Here is a 13,611-nt window from a genome sequence, read left to right on the forward strand (position 1 = left end):
TGGTCTTTGCTTTACCTATAAACAAATCATACAGTAAATGAATAAAGGCAAGATACACACATAATTACCACCTGTCAATCTCTTTTTCTGTGGGACTCGTGAATAGGCAGTGATCTGTGTCGTTATAATGGCGTCGGTAAAAAAGGTGCACAACCAACAGGAACCAGCCAACAGTATCTGAGGTGTTCGCTAAAATTACCAAGTACTTGTGAGTGAAAGTCTGAAGCAGTCTACTGAACCGCTGACTGCCTGGACCCGATGTCTCGAGCGCATGGCTGTGTGTGCGTCTGTGTCTGTGGTCACGTGATGTGCGTTTTCAGCGGTAATGAGGAAAGAGGGCTGCTCAGAAATACCACATGCTACTGTGGATGTCAAATCGTTGTCGTTCTAAAATACCATTTAAAAACAAAGACATATTAGTATAAACACGGCCTGAGTGTGTACTTTTTGCGAGCGGATTTGCAATGGGGGCGGGGCGGGGCGGAGGATCGCGATGCCGGTGTTGTCTATCGGATGAACCCTAATACGTACATAGCAGAGCTTGCAAAACTGTGTTTTTTTTGTCGACAACACGAACGTTGTCAACATAACTAACTGGAAATCCAAAATGCTTACACACCGGCGACTTCATTGAAAGAGGAGAGGGTTTAAGTTCTGTCGACGGGTCTCCTGCGTCTGCCGTTTAACAAGCACTTCAACAAGCGTGCTTTTTTCCCGCTTGGCAAGCCAAGCTGACGTGACATGGTAGCGTGGCAGCATCGACGATTCTATTTTTTGATTCGATAATCGAAATTGAGCATAAATTTAGATCGATTTTGATTAAAAATCGAAATCGTGACACCCATAGTTAATATTAAATACATTTTTTTTTTTTTTATTATTTTCACAGACTTTTCTTTATTTCATGTAGAAAACGGTAAGTAAAAAAAAAAAAACTCCATCTAGGTTTTCACAGACTGGGTCAAATTTTGAACATTTATTTAGCAACTAACGTAAATATTGTTGATAATAATTACACTGTCATTACCATGTCTGCTTCGGGAGAGACTTTCGGTACGAAGAACTGTCTGACTGTGCTTTGATTTTTCTCCATGTTATTGCATGTCTGACAGACCACCATAAGCCACAGAGAACGCTCTCTGCTTAAAAGACCCGCCCACCTCACTGGACAGTTAAAAAGACCAATCAAACTAAAGATGACGTCAAGTATTAACCAATCAAAAGTAAAAAAAAATGAGGCAACTTCATAAAAATGCGCGTGGGATGACTTGCAGGAGACTTGCTACTTTTAAAAACTGATTAAAAATACGGGACAAAACCCGTCCCATACGGGACGCGCAAATTCATTCTCAAATTCGGACAATTCCGTATTTTAAGGGACGGGTGGCAACCCTAGTAGGATCAGTCATTAGTTATGCAAATATTATCTGCATTCTCTAAAATATTAGCAACTGTACATAGTTATACATAATTATATACAGGCTCCTGTTTTAAAGAAATGTATGTCAGAGGACGGACAGGAGGGTTCTATTCTGTAGAAGTAGAGGCAAAACATATAGCTTGGGTGTTGCACTGCTGGCAACAGTAACATTCAAATTAAAGTCTATATGGAGCACTCAAGGGCAACACGGTAACGCAGTGGGTAGCAAAGGTCGCTAGTTTGAGCCCCAGCTGGGTCAGTTGGCATTTCTGTGTGAAGTTTGCATGTTCTCCTTGTGTATGGGTTTCCCTCACAGTCCAAAAACATGTGCTATAGGTAGGCCCACACGGAATCTGCACGCACAGAATTTCCGCAGATTTTCTGCAGAATTCCGCATATTTCTGCAGATTTTTAGCCCATTATTAATTCTGTTTTTTAACTTGAGTAAATGTGTAAATCTAAATTTATTTAGTTTTTATTCAGTAATTTATTACTTTTTGTTTCATATATTAAGGGTTTAGTTATGAAACTCCGCTGGATACTCTAAAAATAATTCCGCTGAAATCCGCAGATTTTTACCAAAATTCTCCGCAGAAATAGCAAAAAACGTCCGCAGATTCCATCTGGCCCCGGCTATAGGTAAACTGAATAAACTACATTTGCAGTACACTGAAAAAAAAAATATTCAAAGATGATTCCTTGGATTTACGCTATTTTTTATGTTAAGTGGTTGTAAACAATTTATTTGGGCTGAATTTAAACAAACAAATTAAATTGAACATTATTGAATTTAAGTTGTTTGTTTAAATTGTCCATAGTGTATGAGTGTGTGTGTGGATGTTTCCCAGAGATGGGTTGTAGGATGAAAGGGCATCCCCTGTGTAAAACATATGCTGGATAAGTTGGTGGTTCATTCCGCTGTGGCAACCCCTGATAAATAAAGGGACTAAGCCGAAAAGAAAATGAATGAATGGAACGCTCAACAATGTTTTTTTTTTTTTTTTTGCTGGGTTTTCAAACTACTTATTTAAAATGAGCTGAATCAACATGATTCTTGAGGTTTGTTTTAGGACAACCGAATTGTTTTATGTTCAATCCACTTAAATTTGCAAAGACAGTTAGCTTAATCGATTTGTGTTGACTCAACAAGGAGGAATTGTGTGGAATCCAACATTTTCTCAGTGAGTCAGTGTAAATTTAAGAAATGTCTACTTGTCTGGGTGAAGACAAACTTTGTTTCACTATTTAAAAGCAACTTACAATCTGTGTGTTTTTACTATCATTAATACATTTCGTAAATGTTCATATTACAGTGTGAATTAGCTCTAATGTCATTAAATCTAAACCATCCACTAACATCATGTTGAACACAAATAAATTGAATAATTATGTTACAATCGGGTGCGGTTACCTATATCAGAGCAATTGATAGGTGTGGGTTGATGATATGAGGCAACCTATTCTGACTACATTTGAGCAGATCTGCGCATCCCTAATGTTTCTCATCCAACTTATCCAGCATATGTTTTATGCAGCTGCAATCCAGCTCTGGGAAACACTCATACACTACGGACAAATTTAACTTATTCTGCTTATATTATTTTAGCATGACTTTGGACTGTGAGGGAAACCGGAGCACCCAGAGGAAACCCTCATGAACACAGGGAGAACATTCAAACTCCACACAGAAATGCCAACTAACCCAGTCGGGGCTCGAACCAGCGACCTTCTTGCTTACAGATATAGATAACCGCACCCGATTGTAACATATTTATTTGTGTTGAACATGATGTTAGTGGATGGTTTAGATTTGATTGTGCTACCCATTGTGCCACCCTGTGATTTTTCTATTGATTTGTTTCTTTGATGTTAATAGGAAAAAATTTAAGTAGTGTAGTCATCTATTTTTGTATGCTATTGTTGTTATGCAATAAACAAAACAGTCTGAATCATATTTAAATGCCATTAATTGAATTGTCTCTGGGTTTCTAAAGAATCGATTTCTCTCATCACTACTCATTAGTGACTAAATTAATATTTACTAACAATAGGGTATATGCGGAAGTATGCTCAAGGGCTTTTAATTTGTCAGTAACATGGGTTAACTGCTTCCGGTGAACTGTATGCTAATGCAAAATCGGCGCGTATAAGGTCTGTTTTCTTTAAAAATGACTGATATCCAATTAAAGTGGGTCTCAGATTGTACAAAAAGCACTGCATTAAACTACGTTTCCCCCGCCATGTCTTTATAATATAAGCATTTTTTTTTTACCCCAGTATATTCAATGAAGCTTCTGCGCTAGCCTGCCCATTCTGACATTCTTTTCATCTTGTTTTACGCTTTAGCAACTAAATGAATGCCAAAGTCTGTTTAACTGATTGTATTTTAATTATATCACAACATCGATGCTGTAAAAGGAACCGTATAAAATGAAAAAAGTCACATTAACCGTTCACCGGAAGCAGGGCCGGCGCTTCCATAGAGGCGACCTAGGCGGCAGAATAGAGAGGGCGGCGTTCCCGAAACTACCCTCGCCACCCGCGCCCACAATTATATCCGCGTCTAGAGCAGCAGAATAGAGAGGGTGGCGTCCCCTAAACTACCCTCGCCACCCGTGCCTCAGTTATATCCGCGTCTAGGGCGGCAAAATAGACCCCCCCCCCCTTCCCCCCCGGTTTCACTTTAGGTTTGAGGGCGGCGTGACCGTCCTTTGCCTAGAGCGGCAGTTCAGCTTGCTCCGGCCCTGACCGGAAGTTTATCACTATGGGAACAACACTAGCTCCGCATACCCTACACGAGAGGCACAATACCACTCGCTTCTACTATTACTATTATGCAGGTGTACTTACAAAAATTACACCAATAAGTAATAAGTAACTCGATTTGTATAGCTTGTAAAGATGAAAATAAAGCATTTAGATGAATAGTATCAATATAAACAGGAGCATAAAAGAACACAACCCTTTCTTCAGTTAAATCACATACTATTAAATGTATTAAATTCAATTCTAAAATGTCCAGCCAGTGGCAGATGATGGTCTGATCCAAATAGACCTTTCTTGGATGCTGCATGGATGCCCCCATAACGACCAGAGTCTTCCGGTAAAATGTTAGAACTTCCGTTTACAGCGTTTACAACTAATTTGCCATCCGAAAATGGATTTCAATAGCGTTTTGAGTGGATTACGGAGTGTTTTTGTCACACATAATCTGTCAAATTTGGTTCAAGCGTGAGAGAAAAACGTTCTCCTAGTTCACGTGTCTGCCGTCTGAAATACAGTGTATGTGTGTCATAGACTGTAAAATATATGGACGTAGTATCCGTGACGTCACCCATAGGTTTCTAAAGAGCGCAAAAGAAGCCACAAGTAGGCGCGGCCAACTGTCGCCATTTTGTTTGTGCGTCATCACACCCACGGCGGGATACCAAACAAGGGCAAAGAGGCAGAGAGTGAGCGGAGCTACACACACCTGCTGGCATTTAGCTTGGACCTGGTTCAGACACACGTATACTGTGGGAGAAACGCTTAATACTTTATCACCTGTGACTCGTTTGTATTCTGACCGCTTGTGCTTGGTTGTACACTATATCAATAAAGTGTTTAGACTTTTAAAAACGCTGCTGTAATACACAGAGCCACTAAACATTGTTCTTATGACGTTTTTCAACAGGAGGAAAACGCGAATTACTTCCAAACACTTCAGATACAATCTGTGTTAGTTAATGTGAGACTATGATGAAATCCAGCATAACACTGTGTTAGGTCCCATGTGGGACCTGTTTGTATGTGTGTGTTTTTTGTGTGATTTTTGCAGAGCCTGCATGCATGATTGCAGATTGGTGGGTGGGTCATCCCACCTGAGACTCATCGTGGGGTGTTTATAAGGAGTCCGGCATTCTGTCTAGGAGAGCTCGATTAGCCGGACGTCTCTGCTTGGCGCTTTTGATTTAGTTTTGTGTTTGGATCATGAGCTCAGTACACGTCCATACACATGCTTTTCACTACTGACTTTCACCTATACTGACTTGGATTGCTTTAAATACTTTTTGTTAATTATACATTTTGTTAATAAATCATTTCTCTTTTCAATTTACCTGGTCCGTATTGTCTCTCTAATGTTGCAACTTTGAGCCGGTTGTAACATATGGGGGCTCGTCTTATTGAGAGGCATGCGGACCGGTAATTGTTAAGGAGAATCAGGTGCATGTTTTGGCAGAGCAGAGCGTTCGTTTGGCTTCGGACAGGTAAGTTCGGCTCATAATATGTTTTGGTGATCCCCGGATAGGTTATTGTTTTTTTTATTTTTTGGTGTTTTCCTGGGTTAAGTGCACGGCCGTGGTTGCATTTCTGAGCCGACAGTTCAGCTGTGCACCAGCGGTATTAGCTGCTTAAAGAGGCTTGACTCTTGGGAAAACACAGAAGAGTTAGGTAAGTTTAGTTAGTGGGAAATGTGGGTTAGTTAGGGGGATATTTGATTATGAGCCGATTGCTTATGTCCGAAGTTTAGATGTAAGTCGTAAGTATTTATTAGTACTGCATTTGGGTAAGTTTATTCTTTGGGATGATTTCGTTGGAAGACTTTGTTAGTTCTCCATCAGAGGAGAAGTTAAATTTGTGTTCAAAGCTACAGCTGTGGGACATTGTTGATAACTATAAATTAACGGGAATTGATAAGCGGTTGCGAAAAAATGAATTGAGAGCTTTGATTAAGAGCGCATTAGTTGATTGTGGCGTGTTAATTCCGGTATCTGAGACTGCTGATGAGGGAATGGGTAAGTTTGATTTTTCGGAGAGTAATTTATCGTTTGAACAGCGAAAAGAATTATTAGAGTTGAGACAGGCTCATGAAAAAGAAATGTACAAGCAGGCAACAGAGCGCGAGCGAGAACTAAAAGAAAAAGAGGTTGAATTGGCGAGATTAAAGGCAGAGGAGTTGGTAAAACAGCGTGAAATCGAATATGAGAAACTTAAACATGATCAAAAATTAGAATTAGATCGACAAGCTAGAGATTATCAGTTACAAATGGAACGATTAAAAATCATGGCTGATGGGAGACCCTTAGCAGACGGCGTCGGGGAACGAAATCGAGCAGGTGACTTGGTAAGCAATTTAAAGTTGCTACCAAAATTTAATGGAAAAAGATCCTGAAGTTTTCTTTTCTTTATTCGAAAGTGTAGCTGATGAACGAGGTTGGCCAAGCGCTGACCGTACAATTATGTTGCAGTCAGTACTTGTGGGAAGAGCTCAAGAGGCTTATACTGCGCTTTCAGTGGAAGATCGTAGAAATTATGAAAAGGTAAAATCTGCAGTTCTTAAAGCGTTTGAATTAGTTCCTGAGGCGTATCGCATACGTTTTCGTACTTGGAGAAAAAATGACAGACAAACTCATGTTGAAGTCCTTCGTGAATTGGCTACACATTTTGATCGCTGGTGTTCCACCTCTAATGTGCGCACTTTTGAGGGGTTGCGGGAATTGATCCTTACTGAACAGCTCAAGAATATTATTCCAGAAAACATTGCCACTTATATTAATGAGAATAAGCCAGCCACTGCGAGTGAGGCTGCCGTGTTAGCCGATGATTTTGTGGTAACGCATAAAAGATGGGTGAGTGATTATCGAATGAATAGGGGTAGGAATTATCCTATTGATGAACCGAGATCAAATATTCGAAAACCTGAGTTTAAAGCAGAGAAAATGTTACACATACCATCAAGACCCATTCCTGATTCTGTGTGCAGGTATTGTTTTGAGGAGGGGCATTGGAAAAAAGAATGCCCTGTCCTAAAAAATAAGCATATGCGTAAAGGTTCAAAGTCGCAAAATAGCTCATCTGTTTTACTTGCTGATTCTGTTTACCCTGAACTTCGTTTTGAAGGGGATTCATTTTTTGTTGAATCATGTAAAAGGCCTGAGTTAAATCCGAGTTATATTCCGTTTGTTACAGAGGGATTCGTTTCATTGCCGGGAGGGAGTGAAAATGTACCCGTTAAGATCTTGCGTGACACGGGAGCTTCTGAATCTTTTATTTTAAATTCTGTTTTGCCTTTTTCCACAGAGTCTGGGTTGGGGAAGAATGTGCTGGTGCAAGGCATCACTCTTACTTGTACGGCTGTTCCTTTACACAGAGTGGTACTGCATTCGGAGCTTGTGAATGGTGAGGTCACTATGGGTGTGCGTCCATCACTTCCAGTGGGTGGAGTAGACGTGATCTTGGGTAACAACCTAGCGGGAGAGCGCGTGTGGCCAGACGCATCTCCTTTACCCATTGTCATTACGCCGCCTGTATCTGATGATTTCGTTGCGGGGGATTCCCATATTTTCCCATCATGTGCCGTGACTCGTTCTAAATTCAAATTAGATGAATCTGTGCAGGGCGACTTTAATGCAACTCCTCTGAAAAAGTGTAATGTGCCTGGTCTGTCTCTTCTTCCTACCTTTTCTAGTGCAGAGCTTATAGCTGCGCAGCAGGAGGATGTTACGTTGTCTCCACTGTTCGATGCTATTTTGTCCCCTGAAGAGGCGCACAGTGCAGCAGCTGGGTATTTCGTACAAGACGGGATGTTACTGCGTAAATGGATGTCTTCTAGTGAGATTTGTGGAGGTGAGCTAGTAGTACAGATTGTGGTGCCCACAAAAATGCGCACGGCGGTTCTAGAAGTGGCGCATGGTCCCGTGGGAGGTCATCTAGGTGTTAAAAAGACTTATAATCGAATACTGCGACATTTTTATTGGCCTTTGTTAAAGAGGGATGTCTCTAAATTCATTAAAACGTGCCATGTATGTCAAATGACAGGAAAGTCCAATCAGTCACTTAAACCTGCTCCGCTGTGTCCCATACCAGTGATGGGGCAGCCTTTTGAGCATTTATTAATTGACTGTGTGGGACCGTTACCACCTTCAAGATCGGGAAGCAAGTTTTTATTGACGGTTATGTGTCAAAATACCCGGTACCCTGCTGCGTTTCCGTTACGAAAGATTACTACGAAAGCTGTAGTTAAAGCTCTCTCCCAGTTCATTGCCATTTTTGGTATACCGCGAATCATTCAAAGTGATCAAGGAACAAATTTTTCCTCTAAAATGTTTGCTGAGATCTTAAAACAACTGCGAGTGCGTCATCAGCAGTCGAGTGCGTACCATCCCCAAAGTCAGGGCGCGCTGGAGCGTTTCCATCAGTCATTAAAGAGTTTGCTGCGTGCGTATTGCACTGAATTGAATCGCGACTGGGAGGAGGGATTACCGTGGCTTCTTTTGGCAGCTAGAGAAGTAATCCAGTCTAGTTTAGGCTTCAGCCCAAATGATTTGGTATTTGCACATAAAATTCGGGGCCCGTTAGCACTGTTAAAAGATTGTTTAAAGGGGGAGGAGCCGCCGAGAAGTCTTTTGGACTACGTTAATGGGTTTAGGAGGAGATTGGTCCTTGCGGGTCAGACAGCGCGAGAGAATTTAGAGAAGAAACAGGAAAAAATGAAGCAGTTATTTGATCGTAATTCTGAAGTCCGTGAGTTTTCTCCTGGGGATCAGGTGCTTGCGCTGTTGCCTTTGCCTGCTTCACCTTTTCGAGCAAAATTTTCAGGCCCTTATATAGTTACTCGCCGCATATCAGAGTTAAATTATTTTATTTCAACCCCAGATCGAAAGAAAAGTGAGCAGTTGTGCCATGTAAATTTGTTGAAACCATATTATTCCCGTGATCAGACTGATTGTAAAACATCTGCTGTGTTAACGGTTTCTCAGACAGATGAAATTGTACCGGAGATGGAGGAAGAAGAGGCTCCAACTGATTGTGTGCTGCAACCTAGGTTATCCAATACAGAGACGCTTCTTAATTTAGAGAATTTAATGCGCCATCTAACTATTTCTCAGAAGGGAGAATTAATAAAGCTGATACACGAATTTCCAGAGTTGTTTGGCGATGTTCCATCTCGCACCCATTTGATCGAACATGATGTGGATGTTGGTAACGCAACACCTGTTCGTCAGCGTTTTTACCGAGCGCCACGGGTAAAGCAACAGGCGTTAGAGGCTGAAGTTCAGTATTTGCTTGATAATAACTTGGCAAAACCATCTTGTTCTAGTTGGGCTTCACCTTGTTTATTGGTAAAAAAATCTGATAATTCATACCGATTTTGTACAGATTATCGAAAGATAAATAAGATCACTAAACCTGATGCTTTTCCACTTCCCAGAGTCGAAGATTGCGTGGATCAAGTAGGGGCTGCTAAATTCGTAAGTAAATTCGACCTGTTAAAGGGTTACTATCAAATTCCGTTAACACCTCGAGCGCAAGAGATCACTGCATTTGTGACTTCTTCCGGATTATATTCCTATTCTGTAATGAGCTTCGGATTGCGAAACGCTCCGGCAACGTTTCAAAGATTAATGAATCGGGTTGTATCAGGACTTTCGGGTTGTGCAGTCTATTTAGATGACGTAGTTGTTTGTAGCGATACATGGGAACAACATCTGGAGCGTGTTCGTGCTTTATTTTTGCGGTTATTGGAGGCGAAACTCACAGTAAATTTGGCAAAGTGCGAGTTTGCCAAGGCTACTGTGTTCTATTTGGGAAGGGAAGTCGGACATGGTTACGTGCGTCCTTTGAAAGAGAAGGTGCGGGCAATTGAGGGGTTCCCCGTCCCATCTACAAAAAAGGATTTAATGCGTTTTTTGGGAATGGCGGGCTATTATCGAGGGTTTTGCCCAAATTTTTCTTCTGTAGTAGCCCCATTAACAAATCTATTAAAAGCGTCTGTTCCATTCGTTTGGTCCTCTGGTTGCCAGCAAGCATTTAACAATGTTAAACTTCTGCTTTCCTCAAATCCAGTTCTTGTTGCACCGCAGTTTGACAAGCCGTTTATGATTCAGGTGGATGCGAGTCAGATTGGGGCAGGTGCAGTTCTTTTGCAAACTGGGTTGGATGGTGTGGACCACCCAGTTTGTTATTTCTCAAGGAAATTTAACTCCTATCAGGTAAACTACTCTGTTATTGAGAAAGAGACACTTGCTTTAATATGGGCACTCCAATATTTTGAAGTTTATGTGGGAGGTGGTTCTCAAGTTGTTGTATTTTCAGATCATAATCCGTTAATTTTTCTACATACATTGAAAAGTCCCAGTCAGAGATTGATGCGGTGGGTTTTGTTTTTACAACCCTACAATTTGCTAATTAAACACATAAGGGGTACGGACAATGTGTTTGCTGACTGTTTGTCTCGAGGTCATCCTGAGTGATGTGACTGAGTGGGTAAGTTTCTTGTTTGGTGGTGGTCTTGTTGTGTCTCTTCTTTTTCTTAAATGCTTTCAGGATCCGGTTTGCTGGAGGAGAGGAGATGGGGCAGGAGTATGCCAAACTGTAGCTTTACTTATATACTGTTTCATCCTAAGAAAATTTAAGCAGTACTAATGTTTCAAGTTTAGATAAAAAATAGGGAAAAAAATAGTATAAAAAGGTGAAGAGAAATTATTGGTATTTGGCATTTATATTTTTTCTTTTTTTTAGGGGGGGAGATGTTAGGTCCCATGTGGGACCTGTTTGTATGTGTGTGTTTTTTGTGTGATTTTTGCAGAGCCTGCATGCATGATTGCAGATTGGTGGGTGGGTCATCCCACCTGAGACTCATCGTGGGGTGTTTATAAGGAGTCCGGCATTCTGTCTAGGAGAGCTCGATTAGCCGGACGTCTCTGCTTGGCGCTTTTGATTTAGTTTTGTGTTTGGATCATGAGCTCAGTACACGTCCATACACATGCTTTTCACTACTGACTTTCACCTATACTGACTTGGATTGCTTTAAATACTTTTTGTTAATTATACATTTTGTTAATAAATCATTTCTCTTTTCAATTTACCTGGTCCGTATTGTCTCTCTAATGTTGCAACTTTGAGCCGGTTGTAACATATATGACAACGCTTCAGATGACTGTTCTAGAGCCTACAGCTAATCAATCTGACAGATTCTGCAGTGCATTACAGCTCTAAATATAAATATAAACGATAAATGAACTTAAATAAAACAAATACATGTATAGAGATGGTATATAAGTATATAACTTTAGTCACATGGAAAACGGAGGCCACGTGAATCATTTGTGAGCACAATTAAGTGCCCTCAGCATGCCATGCCATCTAATAATTGTAGGAAACAAGTCCAAAAGGCAGTTGACTGTGTAAAACCACATAAAACAACACAGAAATACGATAAATATGCCGAGTTCAGTGGCTAATCTGCAGGATTCAGCTGAGGTGACGTGACGGCGACCAACGAGACCTAGCTGTCACTCAAGTGGCCACGCCCTTAATTATGCAAACTTACTATAAAGGAAACGGATGAGTTATAAAAAAAAATGCACCCCCCTCACAGTTGTCATGAAGGGTAATATTAGCTGTATTAACCTAAATCTTTTTTTGTACCAGGCTGTAAACACCTTTTTTTCTGCTGTAAAGTTGGCCATTCTAACAGTGGGCTCAATTGAAATTTGCTCTATTATGGAGCCAGGAGCGGCCACGACTAGCGGAATTTCGGATGAATTGCAGTTTTAGTTACTTCCGTATTGGCTTCCTGAGGGAGAGTGGGAGGTTGCCGCTTGGTATGTGTGTGTGTGTTTGTGTGTGTGTGTGTGTTCCCGACCTGTCAGCTGTTAGCTCAGCGGCTCTTCAATGCACACAATACTTTACTGACTCGCAGCTTTCTTATCTCAGTCCTCAACTTCTGTTCTCTGTCAGTTAATTAGTCAGATCACCTGCAGTAGCTTTAAATACATTTGATTTTATTATTATAACACGTGATGAGTATTATTTAAAACAGACCCGATTATAAATATTTAAAAATGCGCATAAATCTTTATGCGCGCGACCAGGACTTTTATTTTGGTCAGGCGTTATGATGCCATAAATCTGCGTCGCGCATCTGTTTGTTATGATTCGACTGGTGAGTGCTTCTGTTAATGCGGTTTACTTTTAAAGAGTGTTGTTTTATTTACATATTAATTACAAATGAATTATGATTTCCTGTGATAATGTAAAGCTTTGTTTACTGGTAAAGTGCTTACTGGAAAAGTGTATTGTATAATCTCAGTCAGTTTATTCCTGGTTACACACGTTTTGTCCCTGGCAAGTAGTGATGAGAGAAAACGAGCGTTTAGAAACTTAATTGAATCGGATTGGAGCTTTCATAAGTGCATCAGATCAGTGCATCAGATTTTATTTCAATGTTAAATGCTTCCGTGAAACTCGTGTAACATGTACTGATTAGTTTAACCCCTTTAAGGGGTAGTTCACCTAAAAATGAAGATACTGTTATTAATTAGTCTTCCTTGTGTCATTATAAACCCCTGAGTTTTTCCATTCATGTCAAAACACCAAGATATTTTAGATGAAATCTCAGAGCTCTCGCTCATCCTCCGTACATAGCAGAGACATTCAAAGTAAAAAAAAAGCGACCAAAAACATTGGTTTTACCACAATAATTTTTGTGGATTTTTTTTCCATAATATTTTTATTTTTCGTTTTCAGTTTGTACACATTGAAATACAACATTTTACAAAAATAATAACCTCGTTGCGTTTACAAATTATACAAAATATGAGGATATATATATATATATATATATATATATATATATATATATATATATAATCAAACAACAAAAAATAAATAATAAAAATAGAGCTCGTCTTTTTGTCATTAATGGTAATCTATCCAAACATGACAATTATAATCATACTGAGTTCTAGGTACAGCAAACATATATTAAAGAATGTATCAATACAAAACTATAAAGCTGGAACTGCATTGTCCATCAAAAATTATTCATCAACTTCATTTTCAATGGATTTAACTGCTGTACGGCAGTTTAATTGTAATTCCATCTCGTTTTATGGATGGATAACTACATTAACGCATATTTCAGTTTCACTAATTATATTGATTATTAACCAAGTATCAAACTATCAGTGCTGTTAAAGGTTTCTCGTGAAATTGAAGATAAATGTTAACATTATCAACAGCAAGAGAGTGTTAAGAAAACCCTTATTGTGTAAAATATCTGTTAAATTTTCGAAAAAAAATACCAGCAGCTGTGGTTGCCAGAATCTTTCTGTGAAAAATATAGAAGTTTTATAAAACTGTATAAATGTACGAAAAATACCAATATCTCATGAACTTATACAATGTTCAGTTTACAAAATCATAGC

At 39.8% G+C, this 13,611-nt stretch overlaps 1 protein-coding gene and 1 long non-coding RNA gene across 2 annotated transcripts in view; both read left to right on the plus strand.

The window, feature by feature from the left end:
- The window catches only part of si:cabz01069022.1, an 89,093-nt gene that overhangs the window by 61,110 nt on the left and 14,372 nt on the right, over window positions 1-13,611 (plus strand). The window lies entirely within an intron of this gene.
- Window positions 6,515-11,263, plus strand: LOC148682394 (uncharacterized). Its single transcript, XR_015942958.1, has 2 exons — window positions 6,515-9,522; window positions 9,612-11,263. It is a non-coding gene; the product is annotated as an uncharacterized LOC148682394 (long non-coding RNA).

This window comes from Danio rerio, chromosome 4, assembly GCF_052040795.2.
Source record: "Danio rerio strain M-AB ecotype USA chromosome 4, GRCz13ab, whole genome shotgun sequence".
In the NCBI taxonomy this organism is placed as follows: domain Eukaryota; kingdom Metazoa; phylum Chordata; class Actinopteri; order Cypriniformes; family Danionidae; genus Danio; species Danio rerio.